Source organism: Hordeum vulgare, chromosome 6H (assembly GCF_904849725.1).
Source record: "Hordeum vulgare subsp. vulgare chromosome 6H, MorexV3_pseudomolecules_assembly, whole genome shotgun sequence".
NCBI lineage: Eukaryota > Viridiplantae > Streptophyta > Magnoliopsida > Poales > Poaceae > Hordeum > Hordeum vulgare.
This window is the reverse complement of record NC_058523.1, coordinates 246889039-246904062: the sequence shown is the minus strand read 5'-3', so window position 1 is coordinate 246904062 and position 15024 is coordinate 246889039.

Genomic DNA, 15024 nt, shown 5'->3' with positions numbered 1-15024 from the left:
GCTCATGTGGGAAAAATGAGCAACACATTTGAAACTTGATTTCTGGCAGAATTGTAGCCTTGAACTACAACTACTAGCTAAACTCAACCCCGTGAGCTGAAAGTTGGCAGTCTTGTAGTACTTCCATGTATAAAGCTACTAGACATAGTTTCATTCCCAGAATCGTCCATTAAGTACCCTCATATCCAACCTTAAGTTCTATGTTGCAAACTTAATTCCAGTCAAACCCTAGTCTAAACTTATCCACTTTGGTCCAAACTCCACCAGTCCTTCGTGGCATGCATGGCTTCCGTGCTAGACATATTGGCCTGGCCATGAGGTGGCCCTGAACACGCGTGGTCATGATGACCACGCTAGCAGCATGCAGTAACAGTACTCTGTGTTTCTTTTCTTCCTGCATCTCGGGTCCAGCAAGGACAGTGTGTCCCAGCGTGCCGCGGTACTCCCTTTGAACAGTCCATGCCCTCCCCGATGCCTAGAAGCAGCCAAGCCCCTTCTGGCATGCATGTTCCTTCCTTGCCCAGAGTGCACCGAGAGGTCCCGAGACTCCATTCGGCCACCCCCTCCATTTGAAGCTTTCCCCGAGCCCCTGCTGCCTCATCTCTTCTTCCCTCCCTTCTTAGCAACCTCCTGAACCTTCCCTCCTTTCCTCTCGAGCTCTCCTCCTTCTCCCATGGCTGCGACGTGCCGCTTCAGCCTCGCTCGAGCCCGAGCACTCCCTGGGCCCTTCTTCCCCTTTGAAGCTCTGAGGGACTCCCAGCAGTGCCTTGTCATATTTTCCCGTGCCATTTCTTCTTCCGGTGGCCGCAGACCCTTCCTCCCTTGGCCGCCATCGTCAGACCCACCGCAGCCAAGCTCCAGCCCACCTCATTGCTTCCCCAACAGATCTAGGGGCCCAGGAGAATTGGGCGCGCCTCCCTGAGCACGCAGCTGGCCAGGGCCCCGCCAGAGACGGGTGGTACCGTCGAGAGCACGCGTTGGTGCGCTCGGCCTAGCCCTGCCTCTCCCCATCTAGGCGGGAGGTGGGAGAAGGGCCTCCCCGCCGGGCCCCACCTGCAAGCCACGTATCAGTCGGGGCCCCTGTTTTAAGTGGCCACGCCCTGGCTGGTTGGCGTCTCCCTCGCACGGAGGCGCATATTGAAGAATACGCCTTCAGCGTAGCCGAGTGCTCGCGGCTGGAGCCGTTGGGCATGCCCATCTGCCTATCTGACACCCTAAGCGTAGGGTAAACCCCTCCTATTTTACCTTTTCCTTTTTTAGTAAACTTCAAAAACCCATAGAAAAATCATTTGGAGTCCAAATTTGATGATTCAAATTTCTGCACGTTCCTTAATTCAAGGTCCATCCAAATATATGCATGTCAAATTTTTCTAGAGCAACTCTTTGTTGTATTAATATTTAAATGAAGATTTGAATATATTTAGCCCCACCTGGCAAATATCTTATGGGATTCAAATAAACTCCAAATGGAGTGATTCCCATTTTCAAAGTCTCGTAACATCATGCCCTATTTTTGAAGCATTAGTCAACATTTTTATCTGACATGCTTCTGTTGCCTTGAATAAGTAGCTCCCTTTTGCTATTTATCCCATGTTATAAAATCCCTAGAATATTCATACCAACTACAAATCCAGTGAAACAACTTTAAAATGTTTCAAAAATCATGCTCTCTTAAACGAGTGCTTCCACTCATTTTTATCAGAAAGTTTTCTGTAGGCTTCTTTAAGGATCACCTGTTCCTCCTTTCATCCATTCAAAAATCCCTGATGGTCCAAATCTCCTATAGAAAGCTTCAGGTATGTTCCTTATGAGAAGAGAGGTCAAAGAAAAATAAAACTCCTATTTATATAGCACTTTTGTTTCTGCTTGCTGTTTGGCTTACTGTGTTTGTTTCCGACGATAGTTGATGGAGTAGACAGAGTACTTGGAGTTGGACCAGAAGACCTCGAAGACAGCGAGGACTTGTGTGAGGAAAGGCAAGCAACCCTTTGACCATGTCTAAGAAAATACTTCTAGGCATGACACATTGGTTACTCTACTCTGATGCATATTGATAAGATTAATCGGTGCACCCCTATATGGTATTTTCGACAGCTCCTCTAGAGCACTTGCATTGAGCATGAACCTATCATCTATGAGGGTCATGCTGCTAATATGTTGACAAGTAGACAGTAGTGCTATGCATAGAAAGAGCATGTGCATGATGATGGTAACACCAGTTGATAACAAAGGTTTTATGAAAACCCCATCGGGTGCCACTAAGGCCCGAGGGTGATTATGTTGAGATAGGTGACCACTTCCGAAAGAAGTGGTGTACCGGAAAGGTTTTGTGTGAGTGGTTTCGGAAATGGGATTAGATTTATGATGTGTCGACCGTCCCAACGTTACATGTACGACCACGATACCACTTTATGGGACAGGGCTTTAATGATTACTTTGGTCGGTACTAGCAAAGAGGCCACATTATTAGTGGCGGGAGTGATATGTGCTCACTCTCGTGACGGGGTCGTACCAGGTAGGTGACTTTGCCATTTTTTTGTGTTCTAGGCACACCGTTGGTCCCTGAATGGATGATATGGTCCAGAGTTGGTGCTCGTAAGACGTACATCATGTGGGTTGGGTACCAATAGAGTGGACTCTTTGTCTAGTGTCGTCAGGGGAAAGGCAATGATCGGGTACTTACATTGGGTATATTATATATCCGGAAGTTTGTCGGATCTCGTGGGTACAGCGTACAACCTCTACAGAGTGTACAACTATGCAAATAGCCGTGTCCATGGTCAAGGACCGTTGGGTAATACTGCTTAAACAACGTCTAGTTGTTTCTGCATAAACTAAGTGCGTGCGTGTGTGTGTGTTTGTGTGTTTGAAGATTTTATTTTAGAAAGATGATACGTCAATTTCGGTGACTTGGCATATAGGGTGAACCTGAGGTGTTCAACCCTCAGTAGATATGTGGATATTTGTAACCTGTTCTTATGATTACCATCTAGCTTATGATGCATATCCGTACAAGTAATTGAGCATGCTCATTTTCAATTAAAACTTGTTTTTCGCAAAGGGTGCATAATACTTTGTTATTGTACCAACTTCATTATCCATATCGTAGGCTATTTGCGAGTACATTCAAAGTACTCATTGGCTTGCCACTGGTTATTTCATTTATGAGGTATGATAGAACAGGAAATGGTGAAGAGTAACTTGGTGGCTTTCCCACGAGCTAGGATGCTTCCTAGTCAGAATGGCTGTAGGTTAAGGCTGATGTCATGGGTTCACACTTTCGACCAATATCTCCGCTATTGGTCAAGTTTGATGTGCTTCCCTTCAAGGCCCTATATATGTAAGACTTGACCAAAATGGTCATTTATTGTATCAAACGGTATGTATGGATGTAAGACTCTTGTTATTCAGTTTCTGTTTGTTCGGTGAGTATTGATCTCTGGGATCACTGAGCACGTTCATTCGGCGATCTCGACTCATAAGTCGGGGTCCCCATACTAACAATCCCAAGTGGCATGATGGTGTGTCTATTAGCAAGCTTAATAGTAACATCTATGTCTTCTATTTAAATGGGTGCTATTTCGTCCATAATTTTTTGATATGAAGTAAAGGGAATAGCACTTATGCTAGCTCCTATATCACATAAACCATGGTAATAGTGATCTCATATTTTAACCAAAACGACATGCATGCCAACAACTGGTCTATATTTATCTTTCCCATCAGGGTTAGCAATTCTAGCAGGTTCACGAGAGAAGTAGATAACATGCCCATCAATATTTTCTTCCCGGAGATCTTTAACCATAGCAACATTAGGTTCTACTTTAAGTTGTTCAAAAGGTTTAGGTGCTTTAATATCACTTTTGTGAACCACAGTTGAAACCTTAGCATGTTCTTTTATCTTAACTGGAAAAGGATGTTTTTCAATGTAAGTGGTAGAGACAATTGGGTCAACATTATAAATGATAGTTTCTTCTTTGGCTATTGTTGGTTCTCTAGTTTCTTCTTTAATAGGGATGTGATATTTAAACCACTTCTCCTTGGGGAGATCATCATGAGTAGCAAATGATTCACAAAAGGAGGCTGATATCTCAGAGTCAAGTCCATATTTAGTGCTAAACTTTTGGAAAGCATCGATATTCATAAAAGATTTAACAAAATCATACTTAAGCTTAATACCTGACACTTTAACTTCGTCTAGTTCAAAATCTTCAGAGTTGCGTGTAATTATTTCTAAGAGATCCCACGTGAATTCAATAATCTTCTTCATAAAAGAACCAGTACAAGAAGCGTTGAACATGGTTTGATCATTACGAGAAAGCCGAGCATAAAAGTTTTGAACGATAATTTCTCTTGAGAGCTCATGATTGGGGCATGAGTATAACATTGACATAAGCCTCCCCCAAGCTAGAGTGATACTTATCTGGCATGAGGCCAAAAATTATATATATAATTCCGATCACGATGAACTAGATGCATAGGATAATTTTTTGATGAAATTCAATTTGCAATCGATTCCAGTTCCACAATCTAATATCATCACATAGCCTATACGATGCCAATGATTTTCCATTCAAAGATAAAGGTACAACCTTCCTCTTAACATCTTCTCCGGGTAGACCTGCAAGCTTAAATAATCCACAAATTTCATCCACATATATCAAGTGCTTATGAGGATATTCATTTCCATCTCCTGCATAAGGATTAGCTAGCAGTTGTTGGATATTCATTTCCATCTCCTGCATAAGGATTAGCTAGCAGTTGTTCTATCATACCCGAAGGAATTTCAAAACCAATGTTTTCACTAGGTGAAGTAGGTTGAGGGGCAAAAAATTGTTCTTCCGGTCGAGGTGGGGATACCCCAAACAAACCCCTCAAAGGATTATTTTCAATGGTAGCAAGTGACAGTAAATTTCAGCACGTAGCAATAAGTTTTCCTTACCAATTTCCACTTACCAAGAGTACTTCACTCCCCGGCAATGGTGCCAGAAAAGAGTCTTGATGACCCACAAGTATAGGGGATCAATTGTAGTACTTTCGATAAGTAATAGTGTTGAACCCAACAAGGAGCAGAAGGAAATGACAAGTGGTTTTCAACAAGGTAATTTTGCAAGCACTGAAATAGCGGTAACAAGTTGTTTGATAGCAAGATAGTTGTAACAAGTAACAAGTAGCAAGAGTAACAATAAGTGCAGCATGGTAGGCCAATCCTTTTGTGGCAAAGGACACGCAAAAGTGGTTTCTTATAATAGGCAAAGCGTTCTTGAGGGCACACGGGAATTTTGTGTAGTCACTTTCACCATGATAGCTTAATTCATGTTCGATACTTCGATAATTTGATATGTGGGAGGACCGGTGCTTAGGTGTTGTTATTAATTGAACAAACCATCTACTTATGATTGACCCCCTCACAAGCATCCGCAACTACAAGAAAAGTATTAAGATGAATATCTAACCATAACATTAAAATATTGGATGCAAATCGGCCCCTTACGAAGTAGCGCATAAACTAGGGTTTAAGCTTCTGTCACTCTAGCAACCCATCATCTAATAAATACTCCACAATGCATTCCCTTAGGCCCAAATATGGTACTATGTCATGTAGTCGATGTTCACATGACACAACTAAGGGAATCACAACATACAGACCATCAAAATATTGAACACATATCAAGTTGACATGATTACGCAACATGATTTCTCTCGTGGTCTCAAGAACAAAACTAAGTAGTCACAAATCATAAACATGCTCAATATTGGAGGAGTATTAATTTGCATAAAGGATCTGAACATTTTGTCTTCCACCAAATAAACAATATAGTAATCAACTACAAGATGTAATAAACACTACTAGCCCTTCACAAGCAACAATCTAAGGTTCCGGTGCAAAGATTGAACACAAGAGATGAACTAGGGTTTGAGAGGAGATGGTGATGTTTAAGATGTTGATGAAGATTGTCCTCCCCAAGATTACAGGGTTGTTGGTGATGATGATGACGATGATTTCCCCCTTTGGGAGGGAGGTTCCCCCGGCGGAATCACTCCGCTGGAGGGCAAAAATGCTCCTGCCCAAGTTCCAGCTCGAGATGGCACCACTTCGTCCTGAAAGTCCTCCTCTATATTTTTAGGTCAAAACCAAATATATACCAGAAGGAGGGCACCGAAGGTGGGCCGGGCCGAGAACCACTCACCAGGGCGCACTTGGGCGGCCTGGCGGTCCCTCGTGTATAGTCCTCACCAGTTGGCCCCCCTCCGGTAGATCTTTGCTCCAGTATTTCTTATATATTCCACAAAAAATCTCCATGAAGTTTCATCCCATTTGGAGTTGTGCAGAATAGGTAACTTGACATAGCTTTTTTAGGTCGAGATTTCCAGCTGTCGGTATTCCTCCCTTTTGTGCAAACCTTGCATATTATGAGAGAAAATGCATTATAAATACTACCAAAAGTATTATTATGCATAAAAACATTATAAATAACAGTAGGAAAACATGATGGAAAATGGACGTATGACCCATCGACAAGAACAAGATGCTTAGGAGAAACAACACATACAACAACGCTATGCAGACGAACAACGATGTGAAGAAGAAGCAATTGAAGATCAACATGCCCTCTCATGTCTACTACACAACTTTATTCTTGTAGACTCGTGTTGGGCCTCCAAGCGCAGAGTTTTGTAGGACAGTAGCAATTTTCCCTCAAGTGGATGACCTAAGGTTTATCAAGTGGGTCTCTCTCGAGCAACCCTACAATCAAATACAAGAAATCTCTTATGTCCCCAACACACTGAATACAATGGTAAATTGTATAGGTTCACTAGCTTGGTGAGGAGATGGTGATACAAGTGCAATATGGATGGTAGATCTAGGTTTTTGTAATCTGAAAATATAAAAACATCAAGGTAACAAGTGGAAAATGGTGAGCAAAATGTTGTATTAATGCTTAGAAGTAAGGCCTAGGGTACATACTTTCACTAGTGCAATCTCTCAACAATGCTAACATAGTTGGATCCCTCAACATGCAACCATGAATCACTCCAAAGTTCCCATCTAGTGGAGAACAATAAGATGAAATTGGTGTAGGTAGTAGAACCACCTCAAAGTTATTCTTTCTGATCAATCTATTCAAGAGTTCATATTAGAATAACACCAATGATACATATCAATGGACCGTAATATCACCTAGATATTCCAATGTCACCTCAAGTATCCGTGGGAAACTTATGTGCCATGCATCAAACAATTTCAGAGCTATCATATTCAATCCAACACAAAGAACGTGCAAGGATCACCCCAAGATTTCTATCGAAGAACATGGTATGAAAACGTGCAATCAACCCCTAGGCATAGATCCCCAAGGTCACCGAAACCCGCAAGTTGATGCCTCAACATATATCAAGTGAATCAATAGAATACCCCAATGCCACTACTGGTATCCCACGCAAGACTTACATCAAGTGTTGTCATACCAATATGCGCAATCCAACATGACGAGATCTTAAAGGAAAAGACTCAATTCATCACAACTAGATGGTAAGGGAAATACATCATATGATCCAACTATATTAACAAAGCCCGTGTTCTTGAGATCGTGCTACCTCAAGAACAAGAGAGAGAGAGACATTGAACACATAACTACTGGTATATACCCTCAGCCTCGAGGGTGAACTACTCCCTCCTTGTCATGGGCTCCACTGGGATGATGAAGATGGCCACCGGTGATGGTTTTCCCTCTCCGACAAGGTACTGGAATCGCTCCAGATTGGTTTTTCGGAAATACAGAGAGTTACGGAAGCGGAGCGGAAGTTCTCTCTTTACTTCTAGGGTTTTGGGACTTATAGAACTTTTCAGCGTTGGAATCACGCGCAACAGAGCCACGTGGGCCCCACAAGCCATTAGGGCGCGTCGAAGGCCAAGGTCGCTCCCTGTTTGCTTGTGCCTCCGTGGCTGCCCTCCTCTGATGGTTTCTCGGTACAACATTGCTCAAATGTTCCAAAAAAATCATAAAGAAGTTTTGGGCGATTCCGAGAACTTTCATTTTCTGCACAAAAAACAACACCACGGTAATTCTACTGAAAATAGTGTTAGTCCGAGTTAGTTGTAAATAAATCATTTAAAGTGCATCAATACCATATAAAGTTATTATAAACGTAGGAAGATATGGCATGATTACTTAATAAATTATCGATACGTTGGAGATGTATCACCATCCCCAAGCTTAATTCCTACTCGTCCTCAAGTAGGTAAATGATAAAAGAAATAATTTATGAAGTGTGAATGCTAGCATAATCTATAATATTGATCAAGAATAATTTCACCAATTTTTCTAGCATCATAACCAGCAAGTATTTCTCATAAATCTTCTCAAGATTAAGTAGCAAGTAATTCAAATGTTAAATTATAGACCATAAAATTTCCTGAAAAATAGCAAATTATGTTTTCAGTCATCAAACAATTACAATTCATCTTATTTTCAGGAAGGGTCTATGTAAGAGCTTTTGTTCGATAAATTCCACATACTCAACTATCATTTAGTCTTCCATGGTTGCTGACACTCAAAGCATATTTTTTGAACAAACAGTTTTAGTCAAACACAAGGAAGATAGGAGCTTAAATTTTCGCCTCCAAACTTATTTTTCTCGGGGATCATGTCAACAAATAATGAATCATGATCACCTATGTTCAATTGGATATACGTGTCTGGATCTTTCCCCACCACATGATGCTTGCCAACTAATAAATTAATAGATTGGAATAAGAAGTTGACTTGACATGAAAAGTAAAAGATATGCCCTTCGCAGAGGAAAGCAGAGCTTGTCATGCGCCTTTTGTTTTTGGATGTGCATTTTGTTAATGAAAAGGCACATCACTTTATATTGCCCCTTGTGATGGCAACCTTTATTACGTAGTATGTCTCTTTTATTTCTTCAGCATCTCAAGTTTGTACAAAGCTTATTTTCCCTTCCAATAAAAGATCATATATACATATATAGGAGCAATTTTTATTTCTTTTTGCACCGATGACAACTTACTTGAAGGATCTTATTCAATCCATAGGTACATATGGTGGACTCTCATGGCAAGAAACTAGGTTCAAGGATTTGGATGCACAAGTAGTATCTCTACTTAGTACGAAGTTTTGGCTAGCAAAAGGTTCCAAACAAGAACCACATGTTAGAGGATCCATGACAATATAACTGCTATGTGAATATAAACAAACTTAACCGTTAAGTTGTCTTCCATGTCCAACGTCAACTACCTGATCATGTTTGAAAATAATTAATGGGGCTCTCAATCATAGAAGATGTACAAGATAGTATATCTATATGTGAAACCTCTCTTCCTTCAATGTTCTTTCATGAATCGTTTAAATGACCAATGTTATGTTTGCTAACTTCCAATAAATTTTACCGCTTATACTCCTAGTATGTGAAGTCACTACTCCACATGGGATAAGCACATGAAGCATATATATAATTTCACATTTATGATATTCAATTCATTCAACGCTTTACTCTTACGATATAAGTGAAGCACAAGAGTAAACATCAAACTACTCTCAAAAGATATAAGTGAAGATCAATGAGTAGGCAAAAAATTAAGTAGCTATTTGAGGAATCTCTCTTGGTAAAGATTTCTAGATCTTGATATTTTATTCAAACAGAAAACAAAGCAAAAATAGCACTCCAAGAATATCATATATCATTTGAACGAATAAAATACAGGCTCAACATAGGCTAACCGATAGTTGACAAAGAGCGGTGGGATGCGTAGCATCCCCAAGCTTAGATGCTTGAGAATTCTTGTAATATTGTCTTCGGATGCCTTGGGCATCCCCAAGATTGAGCTTTTGTATCTCGTTCAATCGTCTCATGTCCCCGTTTCAGCTATGTCTCAAAAACTTCATCCAGACAAAACATGAAAACAACTCGCGAGATAGGTTAGTACACATAAGAATAAATCAACACTTCATGTACTACCAAGACAAGTTGCATAATAATTTTCAAACATTATCTACTGTATACTATCATTTCCACAACTTTTATCTACCAATATAAGTCATCAAAACTATAGACGATGTAGATAACAAAACTATGACAATGATCTGTCTAAACAGGACAATTTGTAGCAATTTATTAAAATAGTGTACTTATGTATCTCCAACAATTATGAAACTTTACGACATGATAGAGAATTTGTATGAACCTGCTGTGTAATAATTTCATAAACTTTCCACGTTCGAGTAAAATTACATAATTCAAATACTACAACAATAGTTTCTGTTTTTATACAGAACAAATCACACATGCAATTCAAGCATTCTAAAGGAAATTCTTGGAACTTTTTTTTTGAAAAACAAGATTATAAATAACATATAACAAAGAACAACAAAATAAAATTATGCTCCAAGAAAAATACATTTTATGTGAAGAATAAAAATATATCTCCAAGTAAGATATACCGATAGTATCTAAGACAAAAGAGGGGATGCTTTCCAGGGCATCCCTAAGATTAGACGCTTGGGTCTTCCTTGAATATTACCTTGGGGGTTCCTTGGGCATCCCAAAGCTTAGGATATTTCCACTCCTTATTCTCCTCATATCGGTATCTCACCCAAAACTTGAAAACTTCAATCACACAAAACTTAACGGAACTTCGTGAGATGGGTTAGTATAATAAAGATAGATCATTCACTTAGGTACTGTCAAGACAAGATTCGTAATTGTTACCACATGATACCTATTGTATTCTATCATTACCATAATTTATATTACTCAATATAGACTATAGAAACACTAAAACATGCAAACTATGCATTCAAAACGGAATCTATCAAAAACCGAACAGTTTGTGATGATCTGACTAAACACCATACTTATCAGACTCTAAAATATCTGAAAAATTTAGGACATGGGATATAATTTTCATATAAAAACTTTGTAAAAATTTCAGATTTTTTTGACTTTCCAATAAAATCACATAATTCATATAGTTGAGGCAAAAGGTTCTGTTTTTGCACAAATTCAAACTAACAAGTTTCCACACTATCCCAAAGGCTTTACTTGGCACTTTATCGAAATAAAATACACAAAACATGATTAATAAAGTATATTAATAATGTGAACACACACTAACAAAATGAAAAAGTGTTGGGTTGTCTCCCAGCAAGTGTTTTTCTTTAAAGCCTTTTTAGCTAGGCATGATGATTTCTATGATGCTCACGTAAAAATATTAAATTGGAACACAATGGGAGCATCATCAAGCATATGACAAGCACATTTAAGTACAACCATCTTCCTATGCATAGGTATTTTGTGAGCAAACAATTTTTGGGAACAAGAATCAACTAGCATAGTTAGGAAAACAAGCATATCTTCAAGAGTTTCAACACATATGGATGAAACTTGATATTATTGCAATTCCTACAAGGATATGTTCCTCCCTATAATAAGTTTCAGCAGCATCATGAAGGAATTCAACAATATAACTATCACATAAAGAATTATCTTCATGATGCACAAGCATAGAATTTTCTTTACTCTCCACATAAGTAATTTTCTCCTCATTCATAGTAGTGGGAGCAAACTCAACAAAATAACTGCCATGAGCTAATTGATGACATGACCAAATTGAATAAAATCATGATGACAAGTTTCATGGTTATCATTACTCTTTATAGCATACATGTCATCATCATAATCATCATAAATACGAGGCATGCCGTCATCATAATAAATTTGCTCATCAAAACTTGGGGGACTAAAAATATAATCTTCATCGAATGTAGCATCCCCAAGCTTGTGGCTTTGCATATCATTAAAATCATGGACATTCAGAGAATTCAGACTAACAACATTGCAATCATGCTCATCATTCAAGGAATTCTCATTAAATATTCTCAAAATTTATTCATCTAACAATTGAGCACAATTTTCCAAACCATTATTTTCACAAAATACATTAAAAAGACTTAACCATTGAGGCAATGTAAACTCCATTTCTTTTGTAGTTTCGATTATAAAATTAAACTAGTGAAAAACAAGAAACTAAAAGGTTTAATTACAAGATCTAAAGATATACCTTCAAGAACTCACCTCCCCAGCAACGGTGCCATAAAATAGCTTGTTGTCTACTACATAACTTTATTCTTGTAGACTCGTGTTGGGCCTCCAAGCGCAGAGTTTTGTAGGACAGTAGCAAATTTCCCTCAAGTGGATGACCTAAGGTTTATCAATCCGTGGGAGGTGTAGGATGAAGAATGTCTCCCTCAAGAAACCCTGCAATCAAATACTAGAAATCTCTTGTGTGCCCAACACACCTAATACAATGGTAAACTCTATATGTGCACTAGTTCAGCGAAGAGATGGTGATACAAGTGCAATATGGATGGTAGATATACGTTTTTGTAATCTGAAAATATAAAAACATCAAGCAAAATGTTGTATTAATGCTTGTAAATAAGGCCTAGGGTTCATACTTTCACTAGTGAAATCTCTCAACAATGCGAACAAAGTTGGATCCCTCAACGTGCAATGAAGAATCACTCCGAACTTCCCATCTAGTGGAGAACAATAAAATAAAATTGGTGTACGTAGTAGAACCACCTCAAAGTTATTCTTTCTGATCAATCTATTCAAGAGTTCATACTAAGATAACATCAAGCTATCCTTTCCGTTCAATTTATTCAAGAGTTCGTACTAATATAACATCAAGCTATCCTTTCCGTTCGATCTATCTAAGAGTTTGTACTAGAATAACACCAATGATACATATCAATCGACCCTAATGTCACCTAGATACTCCAATGTTACCTCAAGTATTCGTGGGTAAATTATGCGACATGCATCAAACAATTGCAGAGCTATCATATACAATCCAACACAAAGAACGTGCAAGGAGCACCCCAAGATTTCTATGGGAGAACATGGTATGAAAATGTGCAATCAACCCCTAGGCATAGATCCCCAAGGTCAACGAAACCCGTAAGTTGATGCCTCAAGACTACGGGTATATATCAAGTGAATCAATAGAATACCCCAATGTCACTACGGGTATCCCACGCAAGACTTACATCAAGTGTTGTCATACCAATATGCTCATTTCAACATGATGAGATCTTAAAGGAAAAGACTCAATTCATCACAACTAGATGGTAAGGGATATACATCATATGATCCAACTATATTAACAAAGCCCGTATTCTTGAGATCATGCTATCTCAAGAACACGAGAGAGAGACAGATTGAACACATAGCTACTGGTATATACCCTCAGTCTCGACAGTGAACTACTCCCTCCTTGTTATGGCCTCCGTCGGGATGATGAAGATGGCGACCGGTGATTGTTTTCCCTCTCCGGCAGGGTACTGAATCGCTCAAGATTGGTTTTTCAACAATACAGAGAGTTGTGGTGGATTGTGCCTCCATCGTATCCCTCCTCTGGTTGTTCTTTGCTCCAACGTTGCTCATATGTTCCAGAAAAAGGTTTCGGGCAATTCCGACAACATCCATTTTCTGCGCAAAAAACAACACCACGGTAATTCTGCTGAAAATGGCCTCTGTTCAGGTTACTTCTAAATAAATCATATAAAGTATATCAATACCATATAAAGTTATTATAAACATAGGCAAATATGGCATGAATACTTCATAAATTATCGATACGTTAGAGACGTATCACCCACCGTGAAGAAAGATGTGCTATGCAAGAACGCAACCGCCAAGAACGTGAAGAACAAAAAGCACTCCGCCATGAACGTTAAGATGAAGTCACACATCAAGAGGAGCACCAAGAGATACAATACCAGGTGCGAGGACCCCAACAACACCCTCAAGCACATCACAACGAGCCACATGATGGCGAAGATCCAAGGCAAGAAAAACAACGTAAAGTCAACAAAGACCATGATGCTCCTCTGCTAAGACAAGGGCATCACCAAAACAACCACAATGAAGAGCATCGCCTCGGCAATCTCAAGTTCACCATGCCTAAGTTCTTTGGAAGCAATGATCCCGTAGATTATCTATCATGGGCACTCAAAGTTGATAAGATCTTCTGTCTTCACAACTTTGACAAAGAGAAGAAAATTGCCATGGCCTAACTTGAGTTCCAACATTATTTTCTCATTTTGTGGGAAGAAGTGATTGAGTGAAGAAGAGAAAGAGGTGAACCGCGTGTCACCACTTGGGCCCAAATTAAGTATCTCATGAGATCTCGCTTTGTGCCTACCAATTGTAACTATGATCTCTTCAAGAGGCTACAACTACTCAAGAAAGGCACCAAGTCGGTAGAAGAATAGTACCAAGAAATGGAAATATCTCTAATCTGAGCCCATCTCAAGGAATATGATGTCTACTACACAACTTGTTCTTGTGGACTTGTGTTTGGCCTCCAAGCGCAGAATTTTGTAGGACAGTAGCAAATTTCCCTCAAGTGGATGACCTAAGGTTAATCAATCTGTGGGATGCATAGGATGAAGATGGTCCCCATCAAACAACCCTTCAACCAAATAATAAAAAGTCTCATGTGTACCCAGCACACCCAATACAATGGTAATTTGTATAGGTGCACCAGTTTGGCAAACAGATGGTGATACAAGTGTAGAAATGAAAGTAGATATTGATTTTTGTAATAGGAACGATAAAAAATAGCAAAGTAGCAAGTGACAAAAGTGAGCATAAATGTTATTGCAATGCTTGAAAATGAGGCCTAGAGTCATTACTTTTGCTAGTGCGATCTCTCAACAATGCTAATATAATCACTCCAAAGTTCTTATCTAGCAGAGAACATAAGAAGAAACTGTTTGTAGGGTACGAAACCCCCTCAAAGTTATTCTTTTCAATCAACCTTTACAAGAGCTCGTACTAGAATAATAATTTATCCTTTCCGATCGATCTATTCAAGAGTTCATATTAAAATAGCACCATTGATACATATCAATCAAGCCTAACGTCACCTAGAAACTCCAATTTCACCTCAAGTATCCGTGGTCTACTTATACGACATGCATCAAACAATTTCAG